The sequence below is a fragment of the Callithrix jacchus genome, chromosome 10 (genome assembly GCF_049354715.1).
Source record: "Callithrix jacchus isolate 240 chromosome 10, calJac240_pri, whole genome shotgun sequence".
Lineage (NCBI taxonomy): Eukaryota > Metazoa > Chordata > Mammalia > Primates > Cebidae > Callithrix > Callithrix jacchus.
This window is the reverse complement of record NC_133511.1, coordinates 106,449,741-106,475,384: the sequence shown is the minus strand read 5'-3', so window position 1 is coordinate 106,475,384 and position 25,644 is coordinate 106,449,741. Positions and strand designations below refer to the sequence as shown.

The following is a 25,644-nucleotide window of genomic DNA, read 5'->3' as shown; positions in this document are numbered from 1 at the left end:
GAGCATAAAAAGGAGGAAAGCGTTTGAAACACAGAATATTCATTCCTTACATTTGTGTGCTCATTTTCTATGTAAAATGTACTTTCACAGAACTGTTTCCATAGTTATAGCAATCTCTATCTTTTTTATATTCTTTATTTTTTTAGCATTATGTAGGTAATTGAATATGTATAGTAAAATTGGGAATAACAAAAAGAAAATTCTCAGGGGAAGGTAATCATTGTTAATATTTTGGCATATTTTACATTAAAAACTGCCAGACAGTTTTAATCTGAAAGTTACATTATTAACAATTGTATTCATACTATATGTACAGTTTTATCTAATGTTTTATCTAACATTTGAATAGTTTTATGTTAGTACAAATCGAAGAACTATAACTTTCACTGGGGTTACTCCATATAGAGCAGTGCTCTAAGCTTGTCATGAATTATGATGCAATGATTACAACAACCCTAAAAGATGGATACTATTATTACCTTTATTTTACAGTTGAGGAAATTGAAACACAGAGAGGATAAATAACTTTTCTAGTGTCACATGTATAATAAATGCCAGTGTTGGCACCCAATGCTAGGCAGTCTAGGTCCAGAATATACACTTTCTGCACTTTTTATTATACCAGGGGTCAGCAAACCTTTTCTAGGAAAGGCTAGATTGTAAATATTTGAAGCTTTGTGGGTCTTATGGTCTCTGACACAACTACGCTACTCTGTCAATGTAGCACAATGGCTGTTAGTAACAAGATGTAAACAATTATAATAGGTACATAAGTGAGCAATTCTATGCTCTTAAAAAACTTCATTTATGGGCACTGAAATTGAAATCTGATATCATTTTCACAGGTCAGAATCGAATAGTATTTTTAATTTGCTTTTCAACCATTTAAAAGTGTAAACACTATTCTTAACATCAGGGGCCCTTACAAAAACAGGCTACAGACAATAATAGCGTGTGGTTCCTTTATTAGACTAATCCATGCATTATTCACCACATAGTAGCATCCCCTGTGGTTAGATATTTAGGTTGTTTCAAATACAAAAGGGGTTGACTCCAATGAAAATTACCTAAGATAAATGGTGATATGATGAATATTTTTGTACATGAAGCTTTTACTTTTTTAAATAATATTTTCTAAGGGGATATTTCCAGACCATCTGCTCAAATGGCATGATCAATGAATTTTATTGGAAAACAATTGGATATAATTGATGTAACAATATTTTGTGATTGCTGTTATTGAGCAGATACTGAACTAATAGTAATTTATTTAGGAAAATTTCTAAAATTTCTAATTTTCCTCCCAAGTGCCATATCATTATTGTAGTGAAAGATGATAAACCATTGAAGAGTGAGAAAAAAAGTTTAAAACACTACATTTGATAGAGTGCTTTCTAATTTTATTCATGTCAAACAGTTTTTCTACCCTGTTGGCTCTGGTTTGATTTTTCTTAAAACCTGGTTTGCTAAAAGAATACCAGTTTTATTGGGTATTGCTTTTAAAACCCAGTTAAAATGAAAAGACAGGCTGAGGGCTGCCCAACTGCACAATGGTGGGCAGAGCTGTTTCTGCTTGGTTGGCTCCTATGGAGTCCTGGGATTCAGAGGCCCACATCTGCAGCTGCATCCCCTCTTAAAGGCACATACATTTGCTCAGCATCATGCCCTTAAAATGCATTCCCTGAGCTTCTTAGTTACTGCCGCTAAATGCAAGCAGAAACCAGAAATCAAGTATGGCTCATCCTACGCAAAATGATCCACACCCTGGGCAGACATCCCAAAGTTAGTTTCCATATGCCTGTTAGGAGGAGGACTGCCTTCATGCAAAGATTCAGACTTTTGAAGTAATGAGAATGTGCTAGTTGGCAGCAGTCCAGAATCTGCATCTTCTCCCGTTGGAATTGGTGGGTGCAGACATCATAATGAAGTGACAAGGAACTTTAAATCAAAACTGCATTCCTAATATTTGAAGAGGATATTGTAAGCTCAACAGAGGTTTCCTTCTACCACTTCTGATTTCTCAGTGGTAAATTTAATGTTGATATTCTCTAAGTTGACTGCCTTCACTCTTTATAACCATGTGATTCCAGTTGGAAAATTAATCTCATTTGTACCTCAAAATAACTCTGATTCCCACTTTTCATAGCACACTTAAAATCTCAGTCCAGTGGCTAGATTGTACAATTTACAAAATTGCCAGCGAAAAGAAAGGGGCATCCCCCTTGTTCTCCAGTTTTGTCAATCATCTTACATTTCACAGTTGCTCTACTCTTTCAGGTCCACAAATGTTTTTGGACACAATATTAGTGACTGGAAATACTCTTTTTGTGAACTTTCTACCTCTCCTCCATCCACCCCACACATCACGCATCCACCAAAGCCTCTAATAAGACTTTTGAAAACCCACTTCACTTTTCTAAGAAAAAATGAACTAATGATCTTGTCTCATTTTTATGTTCCACTGTAGCATAGAACTACTTCTATTATAGCATTTATTCCATTTTCATTGCATTTTGGGGAGTATTTCTAGCTTGAGCATGAGATGCCTACCAACTAACCTCCACTAACCTCTACAAACTAAATTTGTTGGAGTGGCTTAATGTACCTTGCTAATAATTGAACAAGGTGCTCTTGGCCTAGGTTGCATATGAGAATCACCTAAAAAATCTAGTAAAATATAAATTCCATGATTGTATCCAAAATAGATTAAATCAAAATCTTTGAGCATGAAACTTAGGCATTGTTAATTTTAAATCCTCTCCCACATGATTCTCATGTGTAGCAGGTTGGAGAACCACTGGCCTAACCCATAGTCAGGAAGCCTCACAGATTCAGCTGTGAAATTCTCCGACATAATCATGCCATTCTTTTTTCTCGTCCAGTGACAAGCCAAGTGTATCATTTTTGAGATGCATCTCCAGCCCTATTTGATGTTCTGCCCATTTCTAACGGAAGACTGAGCACTATGTAGTCTATTTCCAGAGCTGCCATGAATATTTATACGTTGCCTGCATCTTTACAAATTAGAAAGCAGCAAGATGAATGAGAATAGTGAATCGGAGAAGACACACAGTGTGATGCGGGCAGAAATTTACTATCTCATTTCTATTTAAAACCTGATGACTCAGAGAAGGAGGCAGTCCACATCCATTTCAGTAAATTCCTTAATGCTCTCCAGCATAGCACTTTAGATTTTAGCACTACTGGACGTGCTTTGATTTATTCCGAGGAAGAATGTGCCTGTGTGTGTGTGTGTGTGTGTGTGTGTGTGTAAGAGAGAGAGAGAAGAGAAACAGCGAAAGAGAGACAAAGTGAGATTATCTTAAAATGGTAAAAAAAAATACTAGGCTAATTGTTAATTATTTTCTGCAAGCTTTATTTTCTGTTATATTGGTGATAAGGACATACCTCAGTCCGCTAATTGATAATTCTTAAGTCTGACAAAATGCTATTTGCTTCTAAATTGATTTTTAATGTCTTTGGTTTGCCTTTTTTTTTTACTTAGCTTTCCAACAATTATTCATTAGATTTCCCTGCCTTTTCATTTTTCCTCATGCTCAAATTCAATGGGAGACAAATGTCAAGATTTATTGTGGTACTGTTGTGATTTGACATTTCTATACTAGCAGGTCATGGAGAGAACAACAATATGCATACCTTTATCTTAGTCTTTGATTATCTGACAAGTGTGGAACCACTTAAAAACTGCATCGTATAGCATAATGTAAGGAAAATGTGTCTATAATGATATCTGAATGCCCATAACATAAACACAATGGTGAATGCAATGTTATTTCATCAGGCACAGGGCACAGATTGAGTTGACCATAGCCTCTGATATAAAGTGACTCTATTGTTAATGTCAGGCTTTTACTTTGAAATAAAAATACAAATTATGAATGTGGGATATGGGGTCACAAATTAGCCTTCTTGGTGAATAGATCTCCAGTTCCAACATTTCCTATTTCCTTCCTTGGTTGGGACTACTTGACCTAACTAGGAAACTCTTCTATGTAGTCTGCAGCTAAGGGTGTACTTCACATTCATCCATCCTGTGCCTCTTTGCCACATGTAGCAGATGAAGTCTGACTTTCATGGTAAGAATTTTGAAGTCCCCAACACTCTCAGAAACTATTGCTTCTTTAGACATTTATTCCTCCAACAAATAAGCATTATGTTCATACTTAATTATACAGTAACCACTATACTAGGTATTGAATTAAAGACATTTCTTGTTTTTCCAGAGCATATAGTCTAGTGGGGAGATAGGTATTACATTAAAACACACTCCAAAATATTTACTAAAACCCATAATAAGTGCTATGCTATTTAGGTATCAGGAATTATGGCAGCATTTAACAGAGGAACCAGCCTTGAACTGAGATCAGGAGAATAATGAGCCTTCTCAAAGGAAATAATGTTTGAGTTCAGATTTGATAAAATGATATAAATAATAATATAATAATAATGTCTAATAAAAATAATAAAATAATAATAAATATGGCTGGCCACATTTTATAGTTCAAGGACCCAGTGTTCTGCAGGGATATGGTACTCATTCTACATTAGTAATTAAAGGTATTTTCCAAGGAGCCAGTTTTTCATCAGTGTATGGAGCCAAGTTGCCCTCTGAACAAAAAGGAAATTACCTAGATCTGCTTCCCTAGATTAGAGGCAGAGATGAGAATTCCGATTCCACTGATTTACTAAGGTCATAGTCTCAGGGGGAAGGGAGTGAGGGAAGCAGATTGGGACAGGGGATAAGAAGTTAAACAGGAGAGTGAGCTCAGTCTGAGCCTAGCTTAGGGATGACCTACAGGAAGTCCTGGAGCTTGAATCGCACCAAAAAGTTGGAGGAAAATAAGCCGCTCTCTTGTACCCATCGAAGGCAGTGATTGCCACGGTGTGTTCGTGTGTGTGTGTGTGTGTGTGTGTGTGAGAGAGAGAGAGAGAGAGAGAGAGAGAGAGAGAGAGAGAGAGAGAGAGAGAAACAGGGTGAAGTGAGGGATAAGCCGTATTCCTGTAGCCTCTCAAAAAAGCAGGCTTCCTTTGGTCATGGAATTCGTTCAAAACAGAAAACACTCATATGCTCATCACAGCACTAGTCACAATATCAAACACATGGAATCAACCTAGTTGCCCGTCAATGGTGGACTGAATAAAGAAAATGTGGTGCATATATATCATGGAATATGACGCAGCCATATAAAAGAACCAAATCATGTGCTTTGCAGTAGCATGGATGCAGCTGGAAGCCATTATCCTAAGTGAATTAAATCAGGAACAGAAAACCAAATGCCACGTGTTTTCACTTATGCATCAGCGCTAAACATTGAATACATATGAACATAAAGATGGGAATAGTAGATACTCAGGATGACTAAAACAGTGAGGGTGCGAGAGGGGACAGGGTTGAAAAACTACCTGTTGGGTACTAACTATGCACACCATCTAGGTGATGAGATGATTAGTACCCCAAATGTCAGTCACATGTAATTTACCCATGCAGCAAAACTTGCACATGGACCACTGAACTTAAAAGTTGAAAAAAAAAACACAAAACAAAATACAACAGAAAAGAAAGCAGCGATTAATTTCTGTAATTGCTGTCAGCTACAGTCACTACTGTTGGTAAGAGAATCTGGGTGGGGTACCAGGAGCCTCCACTTAAGCAGTGATTCCCGGGACCAGCAGCAACATCAGCCAGAAATGTAATGGAAATACAAAGTCCTAGTTCTACTTGAAACCCACTGAATCAGAAAGACGGGGCGAGGCCCAGCCATCTGTCTTAACAAGCCCTCCATGTGATGCTTTTTTGTGGCTGCAAACATTAGAACATTTTTTCACATTTATTAATTGATTTAAACTGAAATGAATTTGTATATATTGTGTACAACGCAATGTTTTGAAATATATAGTAGGTCCTCAATGTCATCAATAGGTTCTTGGCAACTTCAACTTCAAGCAAAATGATGCATACTGTCTCCTAGGTTATTTCGTGATAATGTTGATGGGAAAAATATGGTTTGGTTGTAGCTTGTTTCACTTAAAGTCAAAACTTCCAGGATCCTATGGATGATGTTAAGTGACGAGGTACTGTATACACCTTTTGGAATGGTTAAATCTAATAAATGCATTATATCACATAGTTATAGATTTTATGGCGAGAACACTTAATATACACTTTCTTCACATTTTTTAAGAAAACAATTTATGGTAATTAAGTATAATAACCATGATTTGAAATAGATCTCTGGAACTTATTCCTCCTATCTAACTGTAACTATTCATTCTTTGACCAACATCTCCCAGCCTTTCTCTTCCATAATTACCCCAGCCTCTGGTAATCACTATTCTACTCTCTACAACTATGAGATCAGCTATTTTAGATTCCACAAATCAATGGAATCACACATAATTTGTCTTTCTGTGCCTGGCTTAAGTCATCTAACTTAATGTCCTCCAGGTGCATCCAAAATGCCAGGTGGTTGTAATGTGTGCTCAAGTTCGAGAACCAATGCACTGCTGGGAACATTTCAAGTAGCTGGTAGAATGTTCAAGTTACTCACAGAACTTGAAAAAAAAAACAAGGAAAGGAGACAATGTGAGCCAAATTTCCAGTTCTCTAAAAATGACTCATGTAATTTCAGGCAGAATTTGCAACATTATAGATAAATTTGCAGGTGCTCAATTGTCTCCGGTGGATATTTGTTTTTCCTCTGAAGTCTTGCCTCAGCATTTGGGCTTGTACTACAAACCTCACTTTACGCTGTTCATGAACTAACCTGGTAAGTAGATCAAAGTAAAGATTACTGGTACAGGATGGGAATGACAAAATACAAGGCTAAGTAATCTTATATCCTTACTTTCGACAACCATTGTGGAGATACATTTTCCAATATTTAATTCTTTCAAAGAGTTCTAGAAAAACTTTAAAAATAAATAATGTACTTAGATATTTCTCCTGAAAGTTGTCTGTGAGATTTGGGGTGACTTAAAAATTGTTAACTGCAAATAATATTCAGTTTGCTAGAAGATCAGTAATGCGTGGAAAATTTGCATGAATGAGTTAAAGGTGGCATAAAGCTACATTTTTACATGCTTTTTTATTTGGCTCGTTAGCATTCACCTCATTTTTAAATTGGAGAAATATTTTGGGGAATAAAGGCTGCTTAATTCGTTTAAATATCCATCCATTCAACAAACATTTAGAAGTTTTCTATAACGTGTCAAAGCTTTTAGTTAGATGCTGTAGATATAGTGGTGAACAAAATGAATGAGGTTTCTACTCTCAAGACTTAACATTTCTGATAGTTTCTTGTTGCTGCTGTAATGAGCTACCACAAAATCAGTGGCTTATAAAAAACAAAAATACTGTCTAACCTTTATGAAAGTCAGAAATCTCAAATGGATTTCACTTGGCTATAACTGGGATGCCAGTAGGGTTGTGTTCCTCCTGGAGTCTCTAAAGGGAGAATCTATTTCCTTGCCTTTTCTAGCTTCCTGAGGCTGCCTGCATTTCTTGGCTTGTAGCTTCACATCATTTTGTCTGCTTCTTCCATCCTTATATATTCTTCTCTTTCACTTTCCTGCCTCTCTGTTTCTCCTGTAAGGATTCTCGTGATTACATTGGGTGTATCTGAACAATCCAGGATAATCTTCTAACTCAAAACCCTCAATCATATGTGCAAAATGTCTTTTACTTTGTAAAATAACATTCACAGGTTCCAGGGAGTAGGATGTGGACGTGTTTTGGAAGAAAGGAGTATAATTTTGCCTACCATACTGTCTAAAAAAGAAGAGAATGATTTCAATAGCTATCATACAGATAGCTATATAATGAAAACTAATGATATGTGCCACGAAGGAATTATAGGTCAATCATTTATTATTGGGGAAATCAAGTAGTTTTTTTGTGATAAGGTGAAATTTAAACTGACATGAAAGGTTAAGAGTTTTCAGTTGAATAGTAGAAGAAGTAGTGTTTGAGACAAGGGCTTGTGCTAGCAACTTCTGGAGAAAACAGGATGGACAAGTTCAAGGAACTAAAACACAGGCTGGCTGTCCTGTGTGGATGGTAACTGGGGAGAAATGACTCCAGGACATCTGTAGAGATAAGATGCCAGGTCACCTGAGAATGTCAAGACTTACACTTTTTATACAGATAATATTAATTTTTATTTTTGGACATGGTGAATTTTGTAATTAGCAAGGTCTGTCTTTTAGCCTTAGCTGCTATCTTTGTTAGAGCTAAATAGTGCATGTAGCAGGTGGATAGAATATGATGTCGGTTTATATTTTTAGGCTTTCTAACAGCTTCTCTTTGCACATACTTACTTTTTCTTCGTTCTTTCACCTCCCCACTTTAAAAATAATGTCTTGCCAACCTGTACAAACATTTTCAACAAAATTATTCTGTCATGTCCCAAACCAGGAATAATTACCTTTAGTAATTTGGCATGTAGGTTTATAGATTTTATTCTATGCATATATTTATATTTGTATAGGGAAAATCATTTACATGCTCTTTGGTAACCCACAGTTTTTTCCTCTTCACAATGTATAATGAACATCTGTCTCTATCAATTTAATGTAGTGTTAGTATTTCTGATTTGATTGTAGTGATTGCAATGATGTACAATGACTAATTTGACTGTGTCATTCCCAATTCTCTACTATAACAAACAGTGTAGCAGTGAGAATCCTTGTATTGTGCTCACACAATACATTATGTCTCCCCTTGGGATACATTTCTAACAGTGGAACTGTAGGGCCAAAGGCCATTTTTGTTCTATTTCTAATTTATGCTATCTTGACATATTTTATACTCCTAGTGAGCTGCCTTGAAACAATTCTGAGCAAGGCAGGGTAATTAGTTTAAACAACAAAAAAAGAAAATATGTCCCCCTGTTCTGCATCTGTGTATAAAAGGGCAATAGTGATAGAGAGGAAGAAATCATTTGCTAAACAATCTTTGTTTTTTTTTGTTTGTTTGTTTTCTGTTTGAATAGAGTGCAAAAAGTTCCATTTAGGTAAATGGTACTATCTTTTACCCCATTATTCAGACCAAAAATCCGGGAATCATTTTCGTTTTCTCTCATTCTTTTATTCTCCATGTGCATTACTGTAAAGAAATACTTGAGTCCATTTTGCATTACTGCAAAGAAATACTTGAGACTGGGTAATTTATAAATAAAGACATCTATTTGGTTCAAGTTCCTTAGGCTGCACAGGCATGGCACAAATACCTGCTTGGCTTCTGGTAAGACCGCAGGAAGCTTACAATCAAGGTGGAAGGCAAAGGGTAAGCTGGTATATCTCATGGTGAGAGGGGGCAAGAAAGAGAGGGAGGAGATGCCAGGCTCTTTTAAACAACCAGATCTCACAGGAACCCAGAAAGTGAGAACTCACTCATTACCCTGAGAACAAGACTAAGCTGTTCATGAGGGATCCACCCCCATGACCAAAACACCTCCCAGTAGGGCCCACCTGCAACACTGGGAATCGCATTTCCCATCAGATTTAGAGAGGACAAACATCCAAACTGTATCACTCCACATCTAATCCATTAGCAAGTTTTTTTCCAGACTGACTGCTTGTCACCACCATCATTGCTGCTCCCACCCTTGTTCAAGACGCTGTCATTGAACTACAGTAGCGACTTTTCTGATTATGGTCTTTGGCCCTTGATCCCATTGAGTATATTCTCAACACTGAAACTGCAGGTATCCTTCTAAAAGTTTTGTCAGATCATGTCACTCCACTATTCAGAACCATCTGTTAGGTTTCCTTCCATGTGAAGTGAAACCCGAAGTGCCTCCTCTGCCCTCCCAAGCCCTGTATATTCTAATCTTGGCTGCTTCTCCACTCCCTCTTCTCTCTTTTCTGCCTCTCACTTACTCCTCCCCAGCCACTCCAGGTTCCCTGCGATGTCCTGACATGCCATGCATGCCTCTATGTCAGGAGATTTCTAGTTTCAATTCCTGTCTGTCTCCTCCCTAAAACCCAGATTCCTGCAGGCCTTGCTTCCTCTCTTTTCCAGATCTCTGTTCAAATAGTTGTTGTCACCTTAACATCGCCCCACATCTCCTTAACTGGTTTACTTTTTCTTTCTTCTTAAAGTTTTATGTGGATATAATTGATTTAAAAAAAAAATCACATACTTAATATATATATTTTGATGAGTTTGGACATATTCTCAAACCTGTGGTGCCATCACCATAATTAAGGTACCAAACATATCCATCACATCCAAAAATGTCCTTATGTCCTGTTTGTTTTGTGGTAAAAATATTTAACATAATTTCTACCTCTTAATATGTTTTAAAGTGCACAATGCCATATTGCTAACTACAGGCACTACATGCAGCAGATCTCTGAAATGTATTTGTCTTGCATACCTGAAAATGCATACTCCGTTTTCCCCTTCCTTCAGCCTCTAGAAATCACCATTCTTTTCTTTGCGTCTGTTTGACCACTTTAAATTTGTGCCATAAATGGAATTGTACAGCATTTCTCCTTCTGTGAATGGCTTATATCATTTAGCATAATGCCCTCTAGGCTCTTCCATGTTGATGCAAATCGTAAGACTTACTTTTTTATTTTTTAAAGCTGAATTATATGCCATTGTATGCACGTATTTTATATATCATCCATCAGTAGACATTTAGGTTGCTTTCATATCTTGACTATTGTGAATGGTCTGAAATTCTGATTTCAATTCTTTTGGATCTATAACTGGAAGTGGGATTGCTGGATCATCTGGTAGTTCTATGAAACCTCGATACTGTTTTCCACAGTAGCATTCTACATTCCCATCAGCTGTGTATAAGGGATTCAGTTTCTCCACATCCTCACCGACGTTTGTTATACTTTACTTTTTCCTAAGAGCATTAAATACTGCCTGGCGTTGCATTTTCTAGCTGTATATATATTATCTGTTTTCTTCACTAGAATATGAGCTATATGAAACCAGACATTTTCTTTCATTAATTAACCCATAACTGATTCATAGAAGGTCATATTAAATATTTGTTGAATTTATGCACATATGCATGAAATAAGTATTAAGTTTAGATATGGAACTGGCCCGCTTCTGAGTCCTAATTCCTTCATGAAACTGGTCACAGATATTCTTGAAAATTATATAATCGAAGTCATGTTTCTGATCTTTACATAATGATTTAGGAAACAAATATTCTGAAAATTATGGACATTTCTGACTAAGGTTGGTATAAATGTACAAAAATTAGCTAAGCAAGAAGGAGAAATAAGCATAACTTCTTTCTTGAAAGATAAGGACTAGAGAAAGCATTTATTTTCTCAAGTGACAAATTTCTTTTAAAACATTGCTTCAGTATTAAACAGTTGTCTTTTTATAAGTTCTATGAAGTATGTATGCGTTTCATTAACAAACCATAAGAGCCAGCATGGTTTGCAAAGTTTTCTCAAGTATATTATAATCGAAATACTTCATTCGATTCATCTTAGATATAATGTTCTTCTCTGTAGTGATTCAAATTCTCCTGACTGAGGCACCTGAGTCCCTGTTTCACTGTAAGTGTGATGGGGATCAGAGGCATGTTTCCAGAAATGCTAAACATAGTCCTGGATAATTTTGTGCAGCAGCCAGAGGAGGTCTGTAACAGTTCTTAGACACCCACAATGCTAATTAAATTTACCCATGTGAAAAGCAAACACCCACCCCAGTTATTCTGAGCGAACTGGCTGGATCCTTCTGTATCCCAGCACTTCTCCCGCCCCAAGTTCACAGGCATCCACAGCATCACTACTAGAACAATATAAACTATTATTCCATTTGAAAACACCCGAGAGGGTTTTACTTAAAAAATTAAGGCATTTTTATCATCAGGCTACTTTCAGCAGTATGTTTTGATGGTGCCTTAACACGTCCTTTCCTTGTCTTTTTCTTCTGTGGCATAGAGTTAGTTGAAAGAACGTGGGCCCTAAAGTCAGGTAGATCTGAATTTTCTTTTTTATGTGACTTTAGGAAAGCCATTTAGCTTCTTTGTATCAGATGTAGGAGAAATAATAGAAACTACCTTATGGTATCAGTATGAAAATTGAGTGAGTTAGTATTATGTAAAGAAAACAATTAAGCATATGGTTATAGCATAACAATTATCATTGGTTCCTTCCACTCTGCCTCTTTTCCTTTGAGGCTTGATGGTACTATTCTTTCATTCAATAAACAACACTTTTTTTTCAGCCTACTGTGTTTCAAACACAGGTGTAATCGTGGGGAAATAGTGATAAGCAAAACAATTCCTGCTTTCATGGCACATACACTCAAGGGGGAAAGAACAATGAATACGCAAACTAATTAATAAATAATGCATTTCTTTATTTTGATACATACTTGAAGAATATAAAATGGATTGTAAACAGAAAGTGGCTATGAGGAGAGGGAGCTAATTCAATTACTTTAATCAGGGGCAACTTCTTTGTGGACGTGACATCTAAACAAAAATTTGAACAATTGAGAGCCAGCCATGCAATAAGCAAAAACCAGCTGGGGACAATCCTGGGGAAGATACTCCCAAAAACAGAAAGTGTAAAAACCTGTTGACGTCTTTGTAGAACAGAGAGAAGGTGAGTGACAACGAGGGGACTGTTGTAGAAGAAGTTCAGAAGGAAACTGTTAAGTTTAGGTTCTATAAACTCTAACCCACAGGGCAGGATTTGTAGCTTTGTTCAGCTCTACAGTGGAAAGCATCTGGGGTGCTTTGAGACATTTTTAAAAATCCTGAGGTTAGAAATGAGGAAAATGGACAGTGGAAGCACAAGAATTGGGGAGACATGTATGACCATTACTGTTAGTGTGTGAGGAAACTATAGCAGGTTGAACAGTGTCCCCCCAAATTATATGTCCTTATCCTAATCCCTGGTACCTGTGTAGGTGACATTATTTGGAAAGACCATTTCTGCAGATATTATTAAGTTAAAGAACTCACAATAAGATTGTTCTGGATTTGAGAGGGGCCCTAAATCCAATGATTTGATTTATAAGAGAAAGGAGACAAAGGTTTAAGATTACAGAGACACGCAGAGGCAGAGATGAGTGGTAAGTCTGGGATTTGCAGCAGCCACCCAAAACCAAGAGAGAGACATGGAGCAAATGCCTACACAAGTGACCAAGCCTGCCAAGTCCTTGATTTTGGACTTCTGTATACTAGAATGGTAAGATAATCAATTTCTGACATTTTTGATATGCCAAATTTGTAGTCATTTGCTACGGCAGACCAAGGAAACTAATCCAGTGACCAAAAAATAATTTATAAGGAGGAAAGGTAACATGCCTGGGTGAGGGCTACAGAATGATGGAATTGAAGATTGAAGAAGAGAAAGGGTCTTTTATAAGTCACACTAGAATGGTGTGCTTTTATTTGGTAGGAATACCAATTTCTCATACTTTGAATGAAAATATCTTATGTTGATGTAGAGAGGCACCTAAGAGGCCCCAAGAATAGACCCTGTGTTTTTAAGCGGGCCCATGTTTATTCCCAAAAGGAATGCCTTCATACGCTCTGAAGGCTGAGCAGACTCTGAAGCCAGGTCTTTCACATATGTGACCTGGTTATTTCTAATACAGCTTTATAATTTGTTTATATTATAATGTGACCAGCAGTAGTTGGCAATGAGAATTTTAAAGTAGGTAACCTCTTTAATTCAAATACATTATTGTAGTTATCTGCAAAACTGCTACAGACAAGGAAATAATTGCTAATGGGATACGTGCAGAGTGATGTTTTTCATGGAAGTAGCAGGAAGGAAATTTTTGGATAGGGCAATTATTTTCTCTTGACATTTCTCAGGTGTGATAACACAGTTTTCAGTTGTTGAATTTCTAATATGTGTTAACGCCCTATGCTATAGCTTGTATATCTGAAGTCTAATTCTTACAGTATTCTGTAAAGATAGATATTACTACTTACATTTTAAAGAAGAAACTGCCAAGGTTCATAGAGATTCAGCCAATCCCCCACTAAATATTTATTGTTAAATAAAAACAGCTTTTATATCTTTATCTATCCAGTTAGTAACTGGAAAAGCTAAAGGCAATGGTTGGTTATAGAGACTGACACCGAAGACATTCAGAAGCCTGTGTGCATGTGGGCCACAATTATTATAAAGCAGGATGGCAGAGGAGTGGATGAAAATTCACTGTCTACCTTCTTCCTTGATTTACTCAGGAAAATCAGCATGCATCAGTAGCTCCCACAATTGGCACCAGAGAGACAGACCAAGACAATTGACCGTGTCATCATCCCTCTTCATGTGCTCTCTCTCTCTCTCTTGAAGCCAAACTGCCTTCTCCCTGGTGGTCCAGGCCTGACATTCTGACTTGAGCCCAGTCATTAAACACTAATTAGATTGGCGCTTTGCTCTCTTTCCAGTTCAAGTTTTAATAAACTGGTCCCTTCTCTCTCTCTCTCTCTCTGTCCTTTTTGTAAAATCTCAGGGTCAAACCCCTTCTCTCTGTGGCTTGAACTCTCAGTCTGGGTATGTTCAGGCTGTGGGCAAGGCAATTTAGATGAAGGGAGAAACGAGCCAAAGCACCTGGAGGAATGAACACGTTCCTTAGTAGGAAATAAATAAATAATAAAAGGAGCCCAGTTCGCTTCTCTGACACTGTCCGCTTGTTTCTGGCTGAGCACTTTGGATCTTAGGCATTGTAATTTGCCCATTACAAAACCAGAAGCATGGTCTCTGGGCTCAATTAATTTAAAAGCACTTCTGGATGAATCACTTACATTTTGTTTTATCTTTTGCCTCCAAGATATCATCAGGCTTCAGCCTCTACCAGTTACCCAATGCTATTAGTATAACCTAATAATTTGATCCCAAAGTATTTTGCCTTTGAATTAAAAGAGAACACATTTATGAATCATACCCAGGTCATGATTAACTATGCCCAGACCACATTTAGTCAAGAAAAGACAGTGATTTCCTTTGTAAGTCTGTAGATTTTGTGCATTTATGCTGTATTTTGTCTTTTTCTGTGTGTGTGTTTTTTCTTTACCTATATATGATTCTATCAAAACAAGTGTCAGAAGAGCATACTTTCTTTTTTCAAAGTACGGATGGATCTGTTTACTATCAGCATCAAGCTCTGAGGAATTTGGGATTTTCAAGTTTCATTTTCATATCATCTATTGCATCAAATACCCAAATTCTGAATTAGTTATTATTAACAAAATATAATTGGTTTATATATATTAGAGGTAATATTTGTATCCCAAACTGTTTATTACTAATAACTATGTGGATACATGGAGTTTAAGAGTTCAATTTTTATTTCAAAAAAGTACTGTGAAGTAAGTACTGCACAGAATAATGTAGATTTTTTAAAAATAAAATTTGAAAATAAATAGTTTTCAAGCGGTAGATTCTGATTGCTAAGTAAGCATAATGGCATTACCTGAAGTGTATTTTGTGACATTTTATTAAGATCTATAGCTTCATGACAATATTGACACAGAGTTAATGTCTTAAAACAGCACACATTTATTATCTCACAATTTCTGTGGGTCAGTAATGCAGACAGCAGCTTAACAGGGTCCTCTGCAAGGCTGTGATCAAGGTGTTTCCCAGGGCTTAGGTCTCATTTAAGGTTCAACTGGGAAATGATCTAATTCTAAGTTGTGATCCATAATGCATACAGTGGGGATGGTTAAGAATAAGACTCCAGACCCTAGCAGGCCCCTAGCAGACCCGGGGCTGTGTAAGAGTATTGCCTCAACCTTGCCTTGTATGTAATCACGACACAGACCTAAGGAATGTGGCATTGCATAGTGTAACCAGACATTAGTATACACTGGAACACAGCATTATGTATATATGCATTGGTATACAGCATTAATATAGTGCAAGTTTAAAAAATAAACACTTGTCTGTTGGGTACATTAGAATACAGCATTATATATGTGCCTTGGTATACAGCATTAGTGTAGTGCAAGTACACTGCATGGTCACAGCGAAACGCCAGCTCTGAAGTAGCCTTAGAATGATGGCAAGCAGGGTAGTCAAAATGTTTTAAGAAAACGACCTATGGCAGGAAATATTTGTCTTTTTCTGTATTATTACTCCTCATACTAATCAAAACAGCCAAAATTATCAAGTACTTACATTATTTCAGGCATCACATTATTATTCATTTTATCCTTATAAGGCGCAATGATGGTGGGTACTATTAAAATCTTTCATTCTAAAGAAATTGAGATTTAGGTGTTTAGACAACTTACATGCAATCACATAGTAAGCAAGGAGAAATCTGGGAATCTAAGCTTTCTTTTTTTAAGGGAATATTGTATTTCAAATCTGCACCTATTCCATGCCAAGAAAATATTGGCAGAGTGTAAGAAAATTCTTCAAGAATGCTTTTGGCAGATTATAAGAGTAGAGCTGTTAGTAGTAATAGGTCGTACAAAGAAATCATACATTTGTTATCATTTACTGGTTACCGGGCATTGTGCTAGCTGCTTAATCTTTATTGATTATACTTGCAACAGTCCTGCAATAAAGACATGGATGGGATTCCCCTTTCTTAGATGAACAAACTCAGGTTTGAGAGATTGTCATTTATCTATGGTCACAGAGTAGGTGTTATGCTGTTGATTTAAAAGTTATTCACATTCTCTTCTCTATACCATTCTACCCCTTCTAATTAGTAATGGGGAAGGGAAAAGAAATCTCAACAAAATTGTGGGTGTGGTAGCTTCTAGAAGCAGATCTGTTTCTGGATTGGAATGTGTAACAGATTAATTTGAAAGAGATTATAAATATGTACTGATTAATTCAGCCAATTTAGCACAAGATTTTCACTTCTCATACTTCTCAGTGTGAAAGTACTATCTGCTAACAGCTAGATACTACAATTTTGAGTGCCGAAGGAAATACAGAATGAAAGCCAAGAACATATGGAATTTTCAGTCCAGCCCAGTCCATGCTGAGTGGATTAGCCTTTGTGAGTTGTTTACTGGACAATTTTATATATTGCTTTTTACAGCACTTACACTGGGGTGCAGAATTGGTAATCCACTTTCCTTCCCAAGAGGTGAAATTCTCCTTGAACCACCACAACAACATGCATATATTTCATATCAATCATTTATCATTTGGTTGTACACTTGCCTAAATTAGATCATTATTAAGCACAGAGAAAACAAGAGAAGGGAGACTTGCTCCTACAAGCCACTGATAGAGAGACTAATTTTGGCACCAAAAAAGCCAGCCATTTGCATTTTGCTGTGAGGAACTTAATGCAAGAGCTTCAAATCACATTAAGAGGGTTTTAAAATCAAAATAAATCTTTTTCTTATGCATGTCTGTCTCTAGGAAGGAATTATGAAAGAACCAGTAGAACACCTAATCACATTTCATTCTCTTTAATTTTATCTGTTTTCCTCTCGTCTCAAATGCTCTGTCACTTTTATTCTTTGTGAATTATTATAATAAATAAAAGTTTCAAAATTGTATATTTCTTTTCCTCTTTGGACAAATTCTTTTTATCCTAAGGAAAAGCATGGGGAAAGTCAGATATATAAATTCTGTTGGTTTTACCTATAGCTTCAGCCATAAAACTTTATCATACTGAAAGAAAGTCAGCCAAAAAGTGTTTTTCTTATCCTCAAATTTTGCAGGTTTTGATAAGGTTTGCAATGAGGTTCTGCACAGTGTTCTATCTCTGCAAAGTTGTAAAGTGCCAGGCGTCTAAACCTGTGTCACCTGTGTCAGAGGTTATTTTTCCTTGGCTAATTAAAACAAGTATCCTATTTGATCCTATTTCCATGTGCTAAATCTGTTTATATCATTTATTTCTTCATTGTTGATGATGCTGGTAAATTCATGATAATTTGAAGAGATTAAAGATAAACTGAGCAAACTCTCTCCCATAAACATAGTATTATTTATTTATGTTATAGTCCCAAAATAATAAAGCCTATCTTCATTTTCTTTATCTCCCAGCTACCATGTGATATGACTAATCAAAGCATAGCAAAATGATTAATTTTTATCAAATGTTGTATCTCATCCACCAAACTTTGAGAGCTACATTGGAGAACTGATTATTGAAGAATGTAATCATTGTTATTTTTTAAAAAAAGAAAAGACCCATGGGTACTACATCCTTGCTTCTAGAAACAGCAGTGATATAGTATTTTCAGGAAGGTAGGTAATATAAGTTACTGATAAATTTTTTCAGAGTCCCTGCTAGCTGTAATTGTCAGTCAGTTGGGGTTGTTTGCGTAAGAGTGTCGCCGCACTGACCTGAAGTTTGAATGCTCTGCAGAATTCCATTATGCTGCTGAGAACAATATAAAATCAGTATTTCCTTTCTGGCTACTAGGTATTTGCCCTCCTCTTTTTCTTTCTGATTTTTCTATTCTTTCTTTTTCTCTCAATTAAGCTAGATAAGCTTATTAGATTGAATAGACAAACTTGGTAAGATTATGGTTTTATTTACCCTTTGTTCCAGTAATTTACACAAGGACTCTTTTCTTCTCTTTTCAAGGCAAATGCCTTGACTTGATCTTAAGGTTCCCTATTCTTCACTTGATCTTAGCCAAAAGGTGGAGAAGTGATTGGTTCCCTATTCTTAATTTTAGTCTTCTCACCCAGTCTTTTTTTCTCAATCTTACCCATTAGCCACTGCTTTAACCAGCCCAGTCCTGTCTGCTACGGTATCTTCTTTTAAGTATTCTCTTTATGGTTTACTCTAATATATCATTAATTTATTTGATCATTGATTTGCTCACCTGCAGACTGGGTAACTAAAAAATAACATTCTTGAGGTCAGAGTGTTATTACAGGGACTAGATGAGATATACAAAGAGTATACTCTAACGTATAAAGTGTTAGACATTAAAATACCATGTTTATTCCTACTTTAAGGTGTTTAGTCACATATTGACCATTCTGTTTATTTATTTATTAAAATTATGGAGCTTCTGCAATATGATAGTCATGGTATAAAATAGAGAGGAATTGGCCGGGCGCGGTGGCTCAAGCCTGTAATCCCAGCACTTTGGGAGGCCGAGGCGGGTGGATCAGAGGTCAAGAGATCAAGACCAACCTGGTCAACATGGTGAAACCCCATCTCTACTAAAAATAGAAAAAATTAGCTGGGCATGGTGGCGCATGCCTGTAATCCCAGCTACTCAGGAGGCTGAGGCAGGAGAATTGCCTGAACCCAGGAGGCGGAGGTTGCGGTGAGCTGAGATCGCGCCATTGCACTCCAGCCTGGGTAACAAGAGCGAAACTCCGTCTCAAAAAAAAAAAGAAAAGAAATAGAGAGGAATTACAAATCAATAGCAGAGTTCTTACTCCAACAATATTTACTTGTCCTACCTGATGCACAGACAACACAGAGAGAAAAAAGACTTGCATTCTAGTCCCCGTTCTCATCTCTGCAGTCTGAAACTTTCCACATCTAGGAAATTACATGTCAGACTACACCATCACATTATTTTCTTTTATAACTATCTTTTGTAATTTTAAGCCTGATACATGGTCATAGTAAGTGTAATCCAATTTGGATTTTTCTCTATTTCTAAAAATACGTCTATCCTCTCTTTCTACCTCTATTTTAAGCTCCTTAAGGGCAGAATACCAGCTTCAGAATAACTTCATCTAGATATCTAGGGTGATATCTAACACAGAGTAAATATTTACTCTTGTTTCTTGTATCTACATTCAAGTAATGTGTCATTCTTCCAAGTGTTTATGATATAATTCCCAATTCCACATTTTTAATTCCCTTGCTGCTATAAATGATGATGTGGGCCTATTTGTATGTATGTGACCTTCCTCTCATTCCAACTGAAAAACAGTATTTATTGCCATATATTTCCCTTTTATTTGGTGCCATTTGACACCAACCTAGGTTTCTACTTATAAAATTGCAAACTGTCTTTAAAAGGAAATTTATGGCCAGGCATGGTGGCTTACACCTGTAATCCCAGCACTTTGGTAGGCCAAGGAGGGCAGATCACAAGGTCAAGAATTCAAGACCATCCTGGCCAACAGGATGAAACCCCGTCTCTACTAAAAATACAAAAATTAGCTAGACTTGGTGGCATGCACCTGCAGTCCCAGCTACTCAGGAGTCTGAGGCAGGAGAATCACTTGAACCCAGTAGGCAGAGGTTGCAGTGAGATGAAATCCACTGGTGACAGAGTAAGACCCGTTTCAAAAAAAAAAAAAAAGGAAATTTATATGTATCTGAAAACTATAAAAGGAAACATGTACAATTTTTATATTATACTTTATGATAAATACCCCAGCCTGGTGACAGAGGAAGACCCATTTCAAAAACAACAACAACAACAAAAGAAACATATGTATCTGAAAACTTTAAAAGTAAACATTTACAATTTTTGTATTATACTTTATGATAAATTAGAATTACCAAATAGCTTGATTCTGGATGATACACAAAGAAAACTGCATGAAGACTGGAAGACTGTGATTCACATCTTTCTAGCTTCTTATCTCATCCCGCACATGCTCTCTTTCCCTCAATCTTAAGTCTAACCTCCCTAGATTGTTGCATTTCTTCATCTAACTGTTCAGTCATCCTACATACACTGAATGACAGTCATTTGTTTATCTATACATTGAATATTTTTTGGGTTTCTACTATAAGTAGACAGTGTGCTTGGTCTCAGTCAATAAGTACTAAATGCCCCATGAACAAATAAGTTGACTGTTACCTGAATGACTAGTCTTATGTACAGTATTCTCCCCTTGGGAAAGAACTCCAAAATTATTAAATACACATAGTGGGAACTCAAAACACATTCAATGCATGTATAAGCAAATGACTCTATAAAAGTACTCATTTCCAGGCACCAGCAGAAAACAATTATCTAACCAATACACAATAATAATAAAGCCCAAACCAAGAGTGGTGAGGTGTTTTCACACTTTCTCTAAAATTCCCCCTTACTATACATCAGTAGGGTTTTACAGAACCTATGGCACTGAGCATAAATTGTATGTTGTAATCAATGCCAAATTTTGATCTCAGAAAATAAAAATTACATTTTTAGGCGGTTCTTATTAGTAGAATACTCACTTGTTCACAAATCTTAAATTATTGCATGCGATTTTATAGTGATGAGGGTGCAGATGTTAATTCTTTTTCAAGTAATTTTTTAGTCAAAAAATCAATGATAAATGTTGACGTGCAGTACTCCCAGGAGTATAGGTTTCACTTGCTCTGATAGAATTATTTTCAAACCAACAGTTTTGATTAGTAAATTTCATTTCTAACAGAACTGATGTTGAAACCTTAGGTAGAGGCAAAGAATGAAATATATTAGCCTCATAAGGTGTTCTTTCCTGTATGACCAAAAAATGGTAGATTGTTGTTAACTACGGAGCTTATTAGGAAGCATATAAGAAACATGATGTTAACAGGCAGTGCAATATGTTAAGATAATGTGATGTGAAAGCGATTGAAAAAGAAAGACACCAATAAAATATCATGCAGGATTCTCCCCAAGGAAAACACTTAAATTTTCAGGTAAGAAATGAGTGTTGGGCTCTGTCACTGAGTTCCTCTGAGAGCCACTTTTCCAGAAGACTTTTACTTCCTATTTTATGTTTGCTAATAGACCTGTGGGTGGGTACACAGAAGCTATTATTTTAAAAACATTTCCAGAAAATCTCCAAGGTATATTTTGAACCAAATAGACAACTGAGCAAAAACTGTTGAATATCTAAAATTAAAAAAAAATGATAGGGATTTGCTTTGCTTGATTTGAAGCACAGAGTAGCTGCTGTCTTGGATATAGCAACTATTTTATTATCCTGGCTGTAAATAGAATAACTCTTAGTCCATTAGAGGATTAAAAGGCTGTGCCAATGTAGGACTCCAAGAAAGAGAAGGCCTCAATTTTGTTTATCATTCCACTACTTAGAAGCATACCCTGTTTGGAATGTATTTGACGTCACTATTTTTTTTTTTTAAATCAACTGTCCATAGCCATGTTATAGCATTGCAGTCAGCAGACATTTTTCTCTGCAGTGCCACCACATAATAGATATTTTAGATCCTGTGGGCTATATATACTCCACTGTAACTGTTCAACTTGTAGTTGTACTATGTAAGCAGCCAGAGATACATGTAAATGAATGGGCAGGGCTCTGTCACTGGAAAATTTTTTGATTTTTCCAAACAAAGTCTGGCCATTAAAATTTGGCCTGAAAATCATAGCATGCCAGCTTTTAGGTTAAAATGTCTAATACTAAAATAATAATAATAATAAAGTTCTAATAGTGCACCAGATTTGTTAAAAATATAACAGTTCCTGACCCTATCATTTTGTACTCTTTTTTTTTTTTTTTTTTTGGAGACGGAGTTTCACTCTTGTTACCCAGGCTGGAGTGCAATGCCACGATGTCGGCTCACCGCAACCTCCGCCTCCTGGGTTCAGGCAATTCTCCTGCCTCAGCCTCCCAAACTGCTGGGATTACAGGCGTGAGCCACCGCGCCCGGCCCTCATTTTGTACTCTTTAAAGTGTATCTCATTTATTTTAGCAAAATTTTTAAACTTATCTCCATATTTACAATTAGCATGCTTATATTCCAAGATTTTATATTTAACCTTTAGGTGTTATCCATTGACTTCTCCCCACAGAGGCTGAGGATTCTTCCCTTGTTTAGAACTTCCCTAGTTTCATCGTCGCCATGCGCACTTTTATTTCTCCCAACAGATTTTGTTATAATTTTAGTAAAATCAATATATCGATTTTCCCTTATTTTAATTTGTGAATGTTATTCACCGAAAACACATGGAATATGGTCTCCACTGCATAACCAGCTGACTATGCTCTTTCCTTTGAGAATCCTGAATGTTTTCCTCTTTATATCTTTTCTCTTGCATTCTTCAGAGTCCCTCAGAGAAGGCATCTGATCTCTCAGAGAAGTATATGCCTGCCTACTAGAGTTTGAGGAATGAGGCCCATAGCCCTACAAGCCCCGGTTTTCCTGGTGGATGTGTACTTTATAACATTTTCCAAAATAAATGACTATTAATAGTATCTCCTTTTTTTCCTCAAGGATGCACTGGCTTGGATTAGAAATTATATAGTCACCCTATCAGGGAGCCAAATGGGGAAGAAGATTGAAGAATTTCTCCATTCAATACCTCTTATTTAACCCAATCCCTGTATTTCCAGTTTGCTATTCCACTTTCAAATGTATCTAATGTCTCCCAATGCAGACACTTGATCTTAGCATGTTTCTGCTGCTGTAAAAAAAAAAAAAAAAAAAAAAACACTATAGACTGGGTAATTTATAAAAAATAACAATTTATTTTTTAACTGTTCTGAAGACCAGGAAGTTTAAAACCAGGACTTCAGCAGATTAGCTGTCTGATGAAAGCTTATTCTCTGATTCAAAGGTGGTGCCTTGTTGCTGTGGTGGATAAGGTGAATGCAGCGTTCTTACCTGGCAGAAGGTAGGGGGCATCAAAAGGGGGGTGAGACTCAGTCAAGCCCCTATGACTAATCACTACCTAAAGGCCCTATGTTGTAATACAATTGCATTGGTAATTAAGTTTTAACCTGAATTTTGGAAGAGCATAAACTGTCAAACCATAGTGAACCCTCTGTTTACACTGGCAAAAGAATAATAAATACCCAATATTCTCCCTAAGAAGAGAATAATAATAAATAGTCAATATTCTGTCTAAGAAGAGAAAGTACAGTTACTAGGCTATGAAGTCAAGGGGAAGATCTAATAACATCTTATACATACTTTCAATCTACTTTCCTGGCTTGAGTTCTGCATTAAAACTTTTAGGTACCCGGAGAATAGCAAGTTCTGTGGTATGAATGTTATCAGTATTCTCTACTGCTAGCTTTGGGTTCAACTTTTTCAATGTGCTCAATTAGTTACCACTTGTCTTTTTGCTTCCTATCTTCCTAAGTTTTGTTTTTGTTATCCCCCATTCTCTTTTTTCTTGTGAATTATTACCTTCAAGAAAAGAAAAACCATACATATATTTACTATGCATAGTTTATATATGTGTGTGTGTGTGTGTGTGTGTGTGTGTGTGTGTATTCTGTACTGTCCTTATGGTGCTCAACAGTGAGTTGTAGAGGAAGTAAAAATTTGATGTCTGTATTTTACCTGGCATCCTTAACTGGAAAATTATGCAATTGCAGTCAATCTCATTGCTTGTCTCTCATCTTAATACATGAATGGAGATGATCTTCATTCCATCTCCTTATCTTTATTTCTAAGAAATCATTTTCAATTCCACCCTTGGTTTTCTGCTGAGTATCAAATGATCCAGTGTCTTTAAAGCTTCCTTCACATACCCTGTTTTCCAAGCCATTAACTCTCCTTGAAACTCTCTTGTAAACTTTTGTGAGTTCTTGGTTTCTAAATTGTAAAATCAGGAAACAAGGCAAGTTATCTTTGCATTATGTATCTTTGGGACAGAGTATAATCTGGGAAAGTTATAGACAAGTAGTTAATGACAGATGAAAGACTGCTATGTGAAAGGCAGCATATCCCTATGAAAAATTCCTAAATCTTTCATTTTTGAAATGATAAAAATAATCTCTAGAGGGCTTAAGAAATTTGCCCAAAGTTACACAACTGTGGAAAAGCAAACCTGAGATTTGCACCTAGAGATATTAGATGCCAAAGTCAAGTTTTCACTGTATCACAAAATTTACTAGATTAAAAACTGCATATTAACAGAATGTAGGGAATAGACTCATAAAGGCCTATTGACTTATATTTAACAGCCTTTCAAAATGCACATGTTTTCTTTTTCTTATTTGATTTAAAAAAAAACAACCAAAAGAATTATCTTATTACACTTTGCAAGAAGAAAAGTGAAGTTCAGAAATGGACAAGTACGTAGTTCAAGATGATAGTAGTAAGATTTAGAAACTAATCTGAAACCCAGGATGTTTGAGTGTCCTGAGAATGGGCCATATATCAGGCATTATTAGGTCCAGTGTGGCTCTCAATAGAGTGGTTTACTTGAAGAGTCTAGGCTGCATTTGAGCATATGTGATTAAGCAATGCCTTATTTTTCTACATCCCAGTTTGTCAGCCCTAATATGCAGAGCTTAGAAGGAAAAGTAATTAATACAGGTATTTCCTAAAATCGGGCATCCAGATATAATTGCTTCATAAAAGATACTTAGAGAAAAGAATAAATGAATCTGACCATGTGCACATTTCCGAAAATCTATGGGGAATGTAAATTCGATAAGAATAATGTTATTGTTAGATAGTTAAATAACAACCATGTATACCAGGAAATTAAAAAGTTAAGTCACATGTGTTGATGTCTTTCATGAGAAAAATGATACAAAATACTAGAAGATAGGTTTGAAAATGTTTTTTATATGGGAGAGAAAAGACGAATTTGTGATCAGTAAAAAATCTCTGAGTTGTCTCTACTTGAGAAGTTAGAACTCCAGACTTTCAAGGTTCCTTTTATATAAACTCTCACTGCCCTCAACGTAATCAACTGTCACTGATTTAAGTTGTGCTAAGTATATGATAGGGAGATTAGAAAAGCTAGAGTCTGCTCTTACAGATGCTTTTTAGCAAGCAAATTTCTTTAGCGTCCCTTCTGTCTGAATAAA

General features: G+C 36.3%; 1 protein-coding gene across 44 annotated transcripts in view; it reads left to right on the top strand.

Moving 5' to 3' along the window:
• The window catches only part of LRRC4C (leucine rich repeat containing 4C), a 1,379,884-nt gene that overhangs the window by 177,775 nt on the left and 1,176,465 nt on the right, over window positions 1-25,644 (top strand). The window contains exon 2 of one of the 44 annotated variants that reach the window (XM_035264274.3): window positions 23,433-23,489. The exons of the other annotated variants lie outside the window; for them this stretch is intronic. The gene's annotated coding sequence lies outside the window, so the exon portion shown is untranslated. The remainder of the gene's footprint in view (window positions 1-23,432; window positions 23,490-25,644) is intronic. 44 annotated transcript variants of the gene reach the window in all.